We start from the raw sequence: 13,532 nt of genomic DNA, 5'->3' as shown, positions 1-13,532 counted from the left end.
TTGTTATAGAAAATTCAAGAAAGCTTTTAAAAAAAGTCACTCTTCTAGTGTCTCCCCATATGGCACTTCTTTATTCTTGACAGGTTTCAGAGTAGCAGCCTTCTTTGTTCTTGTTCACTTGGATTTCTTTTTCGTAAACAACATTGTGAGCACTCAGAGAAATGGCACATTAATGTAGACCTAGAGACCCCATTATCGACAACTCCCCCTTCCAAAGGCTATTTCCCTTTTTCATTAGGGCAGAGAACCAGCTCTGCAGTAGTGAAGGTTGAGAAGTGCTTTCTCTTTAGAAGGACTCTTCTATGTGCTCTAAAATCCACAGGCTTTCTCAGATCATCTTGAACTCCATTGTGCTTTGTGGGGATGCTGGGTGGTGTTAGTGATCCAAATTTGGGGTCATTTGAGCAAGGAATAGCTCAAGATACAACCTCACTCCCAATCCAATCCCCAAAACAAACAGGCTCACCAAGTACTCCATTGGGGAGGGAATGACCCACTGCCATGAACGGAGCAGTTCACACATTTCAGAGCTATTATTTCAGGCTGTATTCACATCCATGAGTTGTTCTCATTCAGTTGAAAACATTTCATTGAGATAAATGAGCCACTGCACAGCTGTCTGAGACCCTTGTGCTACAGATGGATGTATAATGTTCCTTCCTCACAAACAAGGCACAGATCTGGGGTTAGGACTTTGCACCTCTACTTTCCTGCTCCTTCCTGCCTCCAGCTAGTATGTGCAGTCCTCACAGCCCCAGTATGTTCCCACCTCCCCATGGCCCTCTGAGCTTACCAAGGGGACGAAGTGGCAGGGGGAGGAGGGAGAGTCTTGAAGCAATGGGCACAACTGAGGAAATTTTGGAGGAGATGGAGCAGTGGTATGTGAGTCGGAGCAGTTGTGGGTGAATATGGAGGTCAGAGCAGTGAGAGGAGTGTTGGTGCAGGGAAGATTGAGGTGGAAAGGAGGGGTCAGGGCTGTGCAGTGAGGAATGTTGGGGGAAGCTTCAGCTCTGTGCCCCCCAAGTCCCCATATACATCAATCAATCAAAGGTATTTATAGGGATACAATCACTAATATCTGAACACCGCAGTCTGTATTCTCACAACCCCCCTGTGTGACAGGGCAGTGCTATTATCCCTGTTTTACAGATGGGGAACTAAGGCACAGAGAGACAGAGGTCACACAGAAGGTCTGTCATGAAGCAGGGAATTAAATTCATCCCATGCCTCCCAAGTTCCAGGTCCTAACCACTGGACCAGTTTTCCTCTCATGCCCTGTGCTCCACCATCATAGACTCATAGACTTTAAGGTCAGAAGGGACCGTTATGATCATCTAGTCTGACCTCCTGCACAACGCAGGCCACAGAATCTCACCCACCCACTCCTGTAACAAACCCCTAACCTATGTCTGAGCTATTGAAGTCCTCAAATCGTGAAAGACTTTGAGGTGCAAAGAATCCTCCAACAAGTGACCTGTGCCCCACACTGCAGAGGAAGGCGAAAAACTCCCAGGGCCTCTTCCAAACTGCCCTGGGGGAAAATTCCTCCCCGACCCCAAATATGGCAATCAGCTAAACCCTGAGCATGTGGGAAAGACTCACCAGGCAGACACTGAGGAAAGAATTCTCTGTAGTAACTCAGATCCCACCACCATCTAACATCCCATCACAGGCTATTGGGCGTATTTACTGCTAATAGTCAAAGATCAATTAATTGCCAAAATTAGGCTATCCCATCATACCATCCCCTTCATAAACTTATCAAGCTTAGTCTTGAAGCCAGATATGTCTTTTGCCCCCACTGCTCCCCTTGGAAGGCTATTCCAGAACTTCATTCCTCTGATGGTTAGAAACCTTCGTCTACTTTCAAGTCTAAACTTCCTGGTGGCCAGTTTATATCCATTTGTTCTTGTGTCCACATTGGTACTGAGCTTAAATAATTCTTCTCCCTCCCTGGTTTTTAACCCTCTGATATATTTATAGAGAACAATCATATCGCCTCTCAGCCTTCTTTTGGTTAGGCTAAACAAGCCAAGCTCTTTGAGTCTCCTTTCAGAAGACAGGTTTTCCATTCCTCGGATCATCCTAATAGCCCTTCTCTGTACCTGTTCCAGTTTGAATTAATCCTTCTTAAACATGGGAGACCAGAACTGCACACAGTATTCCAGATGAAGTCTAACCAGTGCCTTGTATAACGATACTAAAACTTCCTTATCTCTACTGGAAATACCTCGCCTGATGCATCCCAAGAGCATATTAGCTTTTGTCATGGCCATATCACATTGGCAGCTCATTGTCATCCTGTGATCAACCAATACTCCGAGGTCCTTCTCCTCTGTTACTTCCAAGTGATGCATCCCCAGTTTATAACAAAAATTCTTGTTATTAATCCCTAAATGCATGACCTTGCACTTTTTACTATTAAATTTCAGCCTATTACTATTACTCCAGTTTACATGGTCATGCAGATCTTCCTGTATGATATCCCAGTCCCTTTCTGTATTGGCAACACCTCCCAGCTTCGTGTCATCTGCAAACTTTATTAGCACATTCCCACTTTTTGTGCCAAGGTCAGTAATAAAAAGATTAAATAAGATTGGTCCCAAAACCGATCCCTGAGGAACTCCACTAGTAACCTCCTTCCAGCCTGATAGTTCACCTTTCAGTATGACCTGTTGTAATCTCCCCTTTAACCAGTTCTTTATCCGCCTTTCAGTTTTCATACTGATCCCCATCTTTTCCAATTTAGCTAATAATTCCCCATGTGGAACTGTATGTCAAATGCCTTACTGAAATCAAGGTAAATTAGATCCACTCCATTTCCTTTGTCTAAAAAATCTGTTACTTTCTCAAAGGAGGAGATCAGGTTGGTTTGACACGATCTACCTTTTGTAAAACCATGTTGTATTTTGTCCCAATTACCATTAACCTCAATGTCCTTAACTACTTTCTCCTTCAAATTTTTTTCCAAGATCTTGCATACTACAGATGTCAAACTAACAAGCCTGTAGTTACCCAGATCACTTTTTCCCCCTTTCTTAAAAATAGGAACTGTGTTATCAATTCTCCAGTCATACAGTACAACCCCTGAGTTTACAGATTCATTAAAAAATTTTGCTAATGGGCTTGCAATTTCACATGCCAGTTCCTTTAATATTCTTGGATGAAGATTTTCTGGGCCCCCTGATTTAGTCCCATTAAGCTATTCGAGTTTGGCTTCTACCTCGGATGTGGTAATATCTACCTCCATATCCTCATTCCCATTTGTCATCCTACCATTATTCCTAAACTCCTCATTAAAGATTGAGGAAAAGTATTTGTTTAGATATTGGGCCATGCCTAGATTATCCTTAACCTCCACTCCATCCTCAGTGTTTAGTGGTCCCACTTCTTTCTTTGTTTTCTTCTTATTTATATGGCTATGGAACTTTTACTATTGGGTTTAATTCCCTTCGCAAGGTCCAACTCTATATGGCTTTTGGCCTTTCTCACTTTATCCCTACATGTTCTGACCTCAGTAAGGTAACTTTCCTTGCTGATCCCTCTCATCTTCCACTCCTTGTAGGCTTTCTGCTTTTTCTTAATCACCTCTCTGAGATGCTTGCTCACCCAGCTTGGTCTACAACTCCTGCCAATGAGTTTTTTCCCCTTTCTTGGGATACAGGCTTCCGATAGCTTCTGCAGCTTTGATTTAAAGTAATCCCAGGCCTCCTCTACCTTTAGATCCATAAGTTCTTCAGTCCAATCCACTTCCTTAACTAATTTCCTTAATTTTTGAAAGTCAGCCCTTTTGAAATCAAAAATCCTAGTCACAGATCTATTTTTGTTTATCCTTCCACTTAGTTTGGATTAGCTGGATGTAGTCCCCTACAACCATTTCTTCTATGAGGTCCTCACTACTCACCAAAACCAAATCTGAAATGGCATCCCCTCTTGTTGGTGAACTACTTGGTGAAGGAATCCATCAGCCACCACATCCAGGAAAATCTGAGCCTTATTATTATTACTAGCACTTTTCCTCCAGTCTATATCTGGGAAGTTAAAGTCTCCCATGATCACACAATTCCCATTAGTATTTACTTCATTAAAAACATTAAAGAGGTCTCTATCCATATCCAGATCGGATCCCAGTGGTCTATAGCACACCGCAAGCACTATCCCAGGGGAGACTGTAGTAGCTTTCTTCCCCAATGTGATTTTTTCCCAGACAGACTCTGTCTTATCCATTCCATCACTTCTTATTTCTTTACAGTCTACCTCATCATTGATATACAATGCTACTCCACCACCTTTGCCTTTATTTCTTTCCTAAACAGCACATACCCATCAATACCTGTACTCCAGTCATGACTACTATTCATCATGTTTCTGTTATCCCTATAATATCTGGTTCCGCTTCCTTCCGTACCAATAGCTCTAGTGCCTCCATTTTGTTACCTAGGCTCCTCACATTAGTGTACAAACATTTTAATTGTTGTTGTTTGTCTTCTCTCACATTCTTTACCCGATTAGGCACAGACATTCTACCGCCAGTGTCACCTATTAGAGTGGTATCTACACTACCCTTCCTCCTTACATCCATTCTCCTACCAATGACTGTGTCCTTTCTTACTTTGTTTTCTTCCCCTCTCAACGTTAGAATCCGGCATAGAGATTACCTGGACATCTCCCAACCATTTCCCCCAAATTCCTAGTTTAAAGCTCTCTTAATCAGTTGTGCCAGCCTCCATCCTAGAAGCCTATTTCCCTACCTACTCAGGCGAAGTCCATCCCGAGAGAACAGTTCTCTGTCTATGAATGTTTCCCAGTGGCCATACATCCCAAAGCCCTCCTTGTAGGACCACTGCCTGAGCCATCTGTTTGATCATCACAATCTTGTCAACCTTTGTTGCCCTTCTCTAGGAACAGGCAGAAACCCACTGAAGATCACCCAAGCCTCAATTTCCTTAAGCGTCTTCCCCAGTCTGGCATAGTTTCCCATGATACGTTCCAGCGAGAATCTAGCTGTATCATTTGTTCCCACATGAAGGGCAATCAGTGGATTCTTTCCGGCTCCCTTTAGGATCCTCTTCAGTTTCAGGTCCACATCCCATATCTTAGCACCTGGCAGACAGCACACCCTTCTGTTCTTTGGATCAGCTCTGGTTACAGGCCTGTCTGTTCTTCTCAGTAAGGAGTCCCCAATCATGTAGACCTGCCTTTTCCTGGTGATGGTGCTATTCTCTGGTCTATCCCCTGTTCCCTCTGGTTGCAAGTCCTCTCGATTCCTATTCTCCCTTGCAATCCTCTGCAATCCATCCCGTATCCTCCTTGGTCTCATATTTGGTGTTATCTCCATTGACTTTTCCCCTCTTCCTATAGGACTAGCTGCTCTTTTCTTCCTTGCCTTCTCACCTTCAGTGACCACCTGCTGTACCCCTTCTTCATTTTCCAACTCTGCAAACCTGTTCCTGAGCTTTATTTCTCCTTCACTAGCCTGTCTTTTCCTCTGGCTGGTTCTCTTAGTCACATACTTCCACTGTCCACTTTCCTCACCCAGCAGTCTCCCCTCAGAGTCCTTTGGTCCTGCTTCCATTTGCAAGTCTGAGCTTTTCCCTTCAGCCTCCTCATGTCTTTGCTCCATCATCCGCTTGAACCCCCTTCTAAACCTCCACCAGAGTTTCCACCTGCATCTCCAATCCTCGGATCTTTTCTTCCATCAGCTCTATCAGGCGGCACTTCATGCAGATGAAACTCTTTTCAGGTACCCCCTCCAGGATCATGTACATGCCGCAGCTTCCACATCCAGTCATCTTCATTGTGTCTTCCACCACTTGGGTCACTACCACTGCTGCCTCTGTGTCAGTCATCGCCTTCTCACCTAACCTGTTAGTCCGGGAAACACAAACCAAACCAAAACACCACCACCCACAGCAAAACAAACCCCCAACAAGCACCACAACACTGCCAGACCACCACACACTCCCTTCACTAGCCTGTCTATTCCTCTGCCTGGCTCTCTTAGTCTTCCCCTGAAACTCCCCTTGCAAACTCCGATTGAAACTCCCCTGTTTACAGCTCTGTTTGCTGGCTTATGTGCCGGTGCAGCTGTCTATGCCACTGCCTAACTGGCTGGCTACCTTCTCTCCCACTCCCCTTAAAAATATGTCCCACTGACTCCATGCTAGTCTCTGCACTGTTCCTGTATGAACTCCCCAGGTCCTTAACCGCTGAGTCCTGTAACTAAGGTCTGCCTCTCTGTGGGGCGGGAGAAGCAGGGCCGGATTAACTTTTTGTGGGCCCAGTGCCAAACATATTTGTGGGCCACCATGGGGCAAGGTGCAGGGGGGCGGGATGGTCAGTCTCCAGAGTGAAGGGAGGAAAGGGGGCAATGAGGCACAGTGCGGTGGGAGCTGCCCCGCTCTGCACAGCCCAGCAGTGGGCACTGATAATGAACCTGCAGCTGCCAAACGTACACTGGCCTGCCCAGCCCTGTGCTGTCAGCATGCCCCTTCCCCTAGAGGGTGGGCCCACGCCACACTACCCCCCTGCCCAGGGCCCCATCCTTACGCCCAGTGCCCCCTCATCCAGAGGCCTCCACCACCGATCTCAATGGCCAGCCCCCACCGCTCCCAGAGACCTCCCCCGCTGGCCTCCCACCACAACTGCACAGCACCCTGCACCCCACACTGCTTGCCCAGCACTCCCGGCTCATAGACCTCCCCACTGCCCACCACCTTCCTCACTGTCCCACCATCACAGCTGCGCAACACCCCATATTCCTGAGGGGATTCTGCACCAAAAAATTAAAAATTTTGCACACAATATTTTAAAATTCTGCAAATTTTATTTGTCAATAAATAAATGTGGAGGCTCCAACATGGCAGTGGGGAGCACAGGTCACTGGTTGCATGGAGGTGGGAGATTACCCTGCAGCATTGCACCACCCCACCCTGGGACAAGGACTCGGCAGTGTGGCTGCACCTGACCCTGACACAGTGCAAGGGCCAGGCCTGCCCCAGAAACACCCTGGGGCCCTGCCCCCCTGTACCAGGTGCACCAAGTGTGGATGAGAAGGCTCAGCCTGGCAGCAGGATCCAAGTGCAGAGGGACTTAATGTGGGAGGATCCAGGTGGGGGTAATAGAGTTCTCAGTGGGAGATCTGGATGCACAGCTCATTGGGGGGTTCCAGGTGCAGGGGCAATGGGACTCTGCAGGGGATCCAGGTGAAGGTGTTTGGGGCTCACTGGGGGGGGGTTAGGTGCAGGGGAGGTGGGGTTCATTTGGATGGGGGTCCAGATGCAGGTGGTTGGGGCTCAGTGGGGAGGGTGTTTGGGGGGGCTCATCGAGGTGGTACAGATGCAGGGGAGGTGGGGCTTGTCAGGGTGAGAGTTCAATGGACCTGCTTAACAGGGGAGCCCCAGCTTCTGCCAAGGGGAGGCCACAAGCTGGGCTCCAGTTTCCCCCCTGCCCCCACTTTTCCCATCTCCCTCTCTTCCCCATCCCATGCCCCTTCCCCACTGCCCCATCCCCTTGTCCCCATTGCCTCTTTCCCCCAACCCCCGCTTCCCCTGCCCCTTCTCTTCCCCATCCCATGCCCCTTCCCCACTGCTCCATCTCCTCTCCAGGCTTGGGGGGCGGTGAGAAACCACCCCCCAGCACGAGCCAGCAGAGCGGAGCGGGTTGGGGCTGGATCGCTCCACTTCCTGCCGCCCGATGATTGCAGGGTGGGCCTGACTGCGCACTCACAGGGCAGCGGGAAGTTGAGTGACCCAGCCCCAGCCCGCTCCGCTCTGCTTGCAGCCTTGGGAGGCAGAGGGGAACCGCCCCCCAGCACTCACCGGTGGCGTGGCTGGGAGCCAGCAGAGCAGGCTAGATCTGGGTCGCTCCACTTACAGCCGCCCAGTGAGTTCAGGGCAGGCCCTACCCCTGCTGCAGTCCTCAGAGGAAGGGGTGGAGTGGGGGCTGGACTGGGGTGGAGAAGAGGCAGGGCAGGGGCGGAGCGGGGCTGGGGCAGCTTTCCTGGCCAGCTCAGCTGGCTGGGGCCTATTCTGACTCTGGGCCCGATGACATGGCGCCACTGGCTCCATGGTAAACCTGGTACTGGGCAGTTCCACCCTCTAAAGATTTCAAAGCACAAACATTATCTCCATTCTATTATTACAAACTGTACAGGAGGTGGGAGGAGCACTTAGCAATCACACGGTATCCTTTACATTTAGCTGGCCACAGTAATGCCTCCACTGCAAACTTATGTGATAACTACAACTGCCTAAATGACCACTAATGCCTACAAAAAACATTTCTCTTTCTGTTCAGAAAACAAGGACATTCCCTGACCAAAACCATAGTAAATGCCGAGTTAAGATTGCCTGGTAGGATCCCATGCCATTCTAGAATGTAGAGTTCAGCAAAACTCAAACCTTTGAAAAGCAAGAAATACAGAATTAAGGTACAACCTTGCAAGCTTAACTTTGCCCTCTTTCAGCCATGACCCAATATGCCCATAGCACACATACTCCCACACTGTCTTTACAGATAGGCTAGAACATGCATGGGATAGGTCATGTGACTGCTGTAGGTCAGAGTCTAATGCCTTATCATTGCTCACAAAACTTGTGTTTAGGTGAGCTGGACTGAACAGGAGATACCTACATCTGCCATACATTCAAACATTTAGCCTACTCCACAGCAATAACCCCACACCTGCTACATTTCACAGCCCCCTCACCCTTACACACACAATTTCATCTAATCATATACTTTCACTTCCCCCTCATTTGATGCACAGACCACTCTTATCTCCCACCTCACTGCTGACAATCCCCATGGCAAGAAGACCCTTGTGTGTTGCTACTGACACAACCTACATACCTAACTCAGCAGCAATACGAGACACACTGGATCCCTCAAGGTAAACATGCACCTCTTTCCTTTGATCACACATATGGTGAAGGGGAAGGAGAGAAGAGACAGAGAACAGGACCCAGAAAGGTAGGGCCTCCCAGATCACTTAAAAAAGAAAAGGAGTACTTGTGGCACCTTAGCGACTAACCAATTTATTTGAGCATAAGCTTTCATGAGCTACAGCTCACTTCATCGAATGCATTCGGTGGAAAACAATATCACAATCACAGCTTTTCCAAACCGCTCCAACTAAATCCCTACACTATTCTGTACAGCTACACACAACACAGTGTATGCAGTTGAAATGCATGCAGCTAATTTCCAGTAGTATTGCCAGCTCCCGGCGGCAGAGTTAAGGTTGTATGGGTGTGACAGTGCTGCCTGTGGGAGCCAGCTGAGGTCACTCAACCAGGGTGAACTGCAAACAGAACGGGGCAAACAAACCCCAAACACTGGTGGATATTCCAATACTTAGATTTACCAAGCCAGCACAAAACAGCTTCTATAGTACCTCACTGGTTACTCAGAAGTCCAAATAATGCAGTTCCCTTAAAGTACCCAGCCTCAGGCCTCCATCCAGACACACGTCAAACATATGATGATAAATTCTGAAAATCTTATTTCATCATATAAAAGAAAAGGTTCTCCTGATCCCAAAGGACCAAGCCCCAGACCCCAGCCAAATGATAACTCAGATCTTACCCAAAATACACGCTTATAGTCAATTCTTATTAACTAAACTAAAATTTATTATAAAAGAAAAGAGAGCATGTGGGTTAAAAGATCAATATACATACAGACTTGAGTTCAATTCTTGAGGTTCAGATACATAGCAGAGATGAGTTTGTAGTTGCCAAAAGTTCTTTTAGAAATAGTCCGTGGGTGAATGTCCAATGCTCCCCAAATGTCCATGTTCAGGTGACTCCAGCCAGTGACTGGGGATCTCAATCCTTATGGCTCAAGGTTTCCCCTTCTTGAAACCCAAAGCAGATCTGAGATGAAGAAGGATCATGTCCCAAGATTTTTATACATTTCCAGCAGCGTTTTGGCTTGAGAAAACAATAGCCTTATCTTTCCTTCTCCGAAACATCATGGCAATTAGCACAGGTAATTTATCCATTAAAAAGTTCAGACACAGGTTACCACAACCTTCAAAGAGACATATAGACAATCATACTGTTTCACTCAAGTGTCTTCCTAAATGTTAATATTCCTTTTTTGATCTTTGAATCAAAGCTATAGCAATAGAGAAGACTTGTTTGCTTACATCACAAGACCTGAACAAACATCTACTCTTCTATCTCTCACAATGCAGACTTGGATTTCAAAGCTCTATTCATTTACATCTATTCCTAACCAGTCTCTAAACCCTGGTCTACCCTAGGAGTTGAGGTCAAATTTAGCAGCGTTAAATCGATTTAACCCTGCACCTGTCCACACCACGAAGCTCTTTTTTTTGACTTAAAGGACTCTTAAAATCGATTTCTTTACTCCACCCCCGACAAGGGGATTAGTGCTGAAATCTGCCTTGCCTGGTCGAATTTGGGGTACTGTGGACACAATTCGATGGTATTGGCCTCCGGGAGTTATCCCAGAGTGCTCCATTGTGACCGCTTTGGACAGCACTCTCAACTCAGATGCACTGGCCAGGTAGACAGGAAAAGTCCCACGAACTTCTGAATTTCATTTCCTGTTTGGCCAGCATGGCAAGCTGCAGATGAGTGCAGAGCTCATCAGCAGAGGTGACCATGCAGAGCTCATCAGCAGACGTGACCATGATGGAGTCCCAGAATCACAAAAGAGCTCCATCATGGACCGAACGGGAGGTACGGGATCTGATCGCTGTATGGGGAGAGGAATCTGTGTTATCAGAACTCCGTTCCAGTTTTTGAAATACCAAAACATTTGTCAAAATTTCCCAGGGCATGAAGGACAGAGGCCATATTGGGACCCGAAGCTGTGTCGCGTGAAACTTAAGGAACTGAGGCAAGCCTACCAGAGAAGCAAACGGCCGCTCCAGGTCAGAGCCCCAAACATGCTGCTTCTATGATGAGCTGCGTGCCATTTTAGGGGGTTTAGCCACCACTACCCCAACCATGTGCTTTGACTCCATCAATGGAGAGGGAAGCAACACAGAAGCAGATTTTGGGAACCAGGAAGATAATGATGATGAGGTTGTAGATAGCTCACAGCAAGCAAACGGAGAAACGGGTTTTCCCGACAGCCAGGAACTGTTTCTCACCCTGGACCTGGAGCCAGTACCCCTGAACCCACCCAAGGCTGCCTCGCAGACCCTCCAGGTGGAGAAGGGACCTCTGGTGAATGTACTATACATGGTTTAAAAGCAAGCATGTTTAATGATTAATTTGCCCTGCATTCGCAGCCAGTACAGCTACTGGAAAAGTCTGTTAACATGTCTGGGGAGGGAGCGAAAATCCTCCAAGGACATCTCCATAAAGCTCTCCTGGATGTACTCCCAAAGCCTTTGCAAAAGGTTTCTGGGGAGGGCAGCCTTATTCCGTTCACTATGGTAGGACACTTTAACATGCCAAGCCAGTAGCATGTAGTCGGGACTCATTGCAAAACAAAGCATTGCAGCATATGTTTCCGGGCGTTCAAACAACATTTGTTCTTTATCTCTCTGTGTTATCTTCAGGAGAGTGATATCATTCATGGTCACCTGGTTGAAATAGGGTGCTTTTCTTAAGGGGACATTCAGAGGTGCCCATTCCTGCTGGGCTGTTTGCCTGTGGCTGAACAGAAATGTTCCCCGATGTTAGCCATGCGGTGGGGAGGGGGGGAGGCAAAATGCGGCATTGTAACGAAAGCACATGTGCTATGTATGTAATGTTAACAGTAAGGTTTACCTTGAAAAAGTGTACTCATTGTTCTATAAAATGTGTCTTTTTAAAAACCATTGTCCCTTCTTTTTCTCCACCAGCTGCATGTGTTTCAAGGATCACAGGATCTTCTCCTTCCCAGAGGCTAGCAAAGATTAGAAGGCAAAAAAACACACTCATAATTAAATGTTCTCTGACCTCATGCTGTCCTCCCCACATTGACAGAACACAGACAAACGCATGGAGGCAGACAATGTCAGAGTGCAGGAAAGCGCAAAATGAATGTGAGGAGAAGTGGCGGGCTGAAGATGATAGGCGGTGGCAGCGTGATGAGTGGAGGCAGGATTCAATGCTGAGGCTGCTGGAGGATCAAGCTAATATGCTCCAGTGTATGGTTGAGCTGCAGGAAAGGCAGCTGGAGCACAGACCGCTGCTACAGCCCCTGTGTAACCAACTGCCCTCCTCCCCAAGTTCCATAGCCTCCTCACCCAGATGCCCAAGAATGCAGTGGGGGGGGGGGGGCTCCAGCCACCCAGCCACTCCACCCCAGAGGATTGCCCAAGCAACAGAAGGCTGGCATTCAATAAGTTTTAAAGTTCTGTGTGGCCTTGTCCTTCCCTCCTCCACCACCCCAACCGGTGCTTCCCTCCTCCACCACATCTCCTGGGCTACCTTGGCACTTATCCCCCTATTTGTGTGATGAATTAATAAAGAATGCATGAATGTGAAGCAACAATGACTTTATTGCCTCGGCAAGCAGTGATCGAAGCGGGGAAGGGAGGGTGGTTAGCTTACAGGGAAGTAGAGTGGGTTTCATCAAGGAGAAACAAACAGAACTTTCACACCGTAGTCTGGCGAGTCATGAAACTGGTTTTCAAAGCTTCTCTGATGCGCACCAGACACTCCTGTGCTCTTCTAACTGCCCTGGTGTCTTGTTGTGCATAACCATTGGCCAGGCGATTTGCCTCAACCTCCCATAATGTCTCACAGATATTGTGGAGTGCACAGCAAGCAGTAATAATAATGGGAATACTGGTTTCGCTGAGATCTAAGCGAGTCAGTAAACTGTGCCAGTGCGCTTTTAAACATCCAAATGCACATTCTGCCACCATTCTGCACTTTCTGTAGTTGAACAACTCCTGACTACTGTCCAGGCTGCCTGTGTATGGCTTCATGTAAAGCTGTGTATGGCCGTGGCATTAAGGGGTAGGCTGAGTTCCCAAGGATAAGTATAGGCATTTCAACATCCCCAATGGTTATTTTCTGGTCTGGGAAGAAAGTCCCTTCTTGCAGCTTTTGAAACAGACCAGAGTTCCTGAAGATGCGAGCGCCATGTACCTTTCCCTGCCATCCCACATTGATGTTGGTGAAACGTCCCTTGTGATCCACCAGTGCTTGCAGCACCATTGAAAAGTACCCCTTGCGGTTTACGTACTCGCTGGCTTGGTGCTCCAGTCCCAGCGATATGGGTTCCGTCTATGGCCCCACCACAGTTAAGGAATCCCATTGCAGCAAAGCCATCCACTATGACCTGCACATTTCCCAGACTCATTACCCTTGATAACAGCAGATCTTTGATTGTGTTGGCTACTTGCATCACAGCAGTCCCCACAGTAGATTTGACGACTCCAAATGGACCGGTAGCTGTCTGGCGTTGCAAGCTTCCACAGGGTATTGCCACTCGCTTCTCAACTATGAGGGCTGCTCTCATCTTGGTATTCTGGTGCCTCAGGGCAGGGGAAAGCAAGTCACAAAGTTCCATGAAAGTGCCCTTATGCATGTGAAAGTTTCGCAGCCACTGGGAAT

Source organism: Dermochelys coriacea, chromosome 1, assembly GCF_009764565.3.
Source record: "Dermochelys coriacea isolate rDerCor1 chromosome 1, rDerCor1.pri.v4, whole genome shotgun sequence".
Lineage (NCBI taxonomy): Eukaryota > Metazoa > Chordata > Testudines > Dermochelyidae > Dermochelys > Dermochelys coriacea.
Note: the sequence above shows the minus strand (reverse complement) of the source record.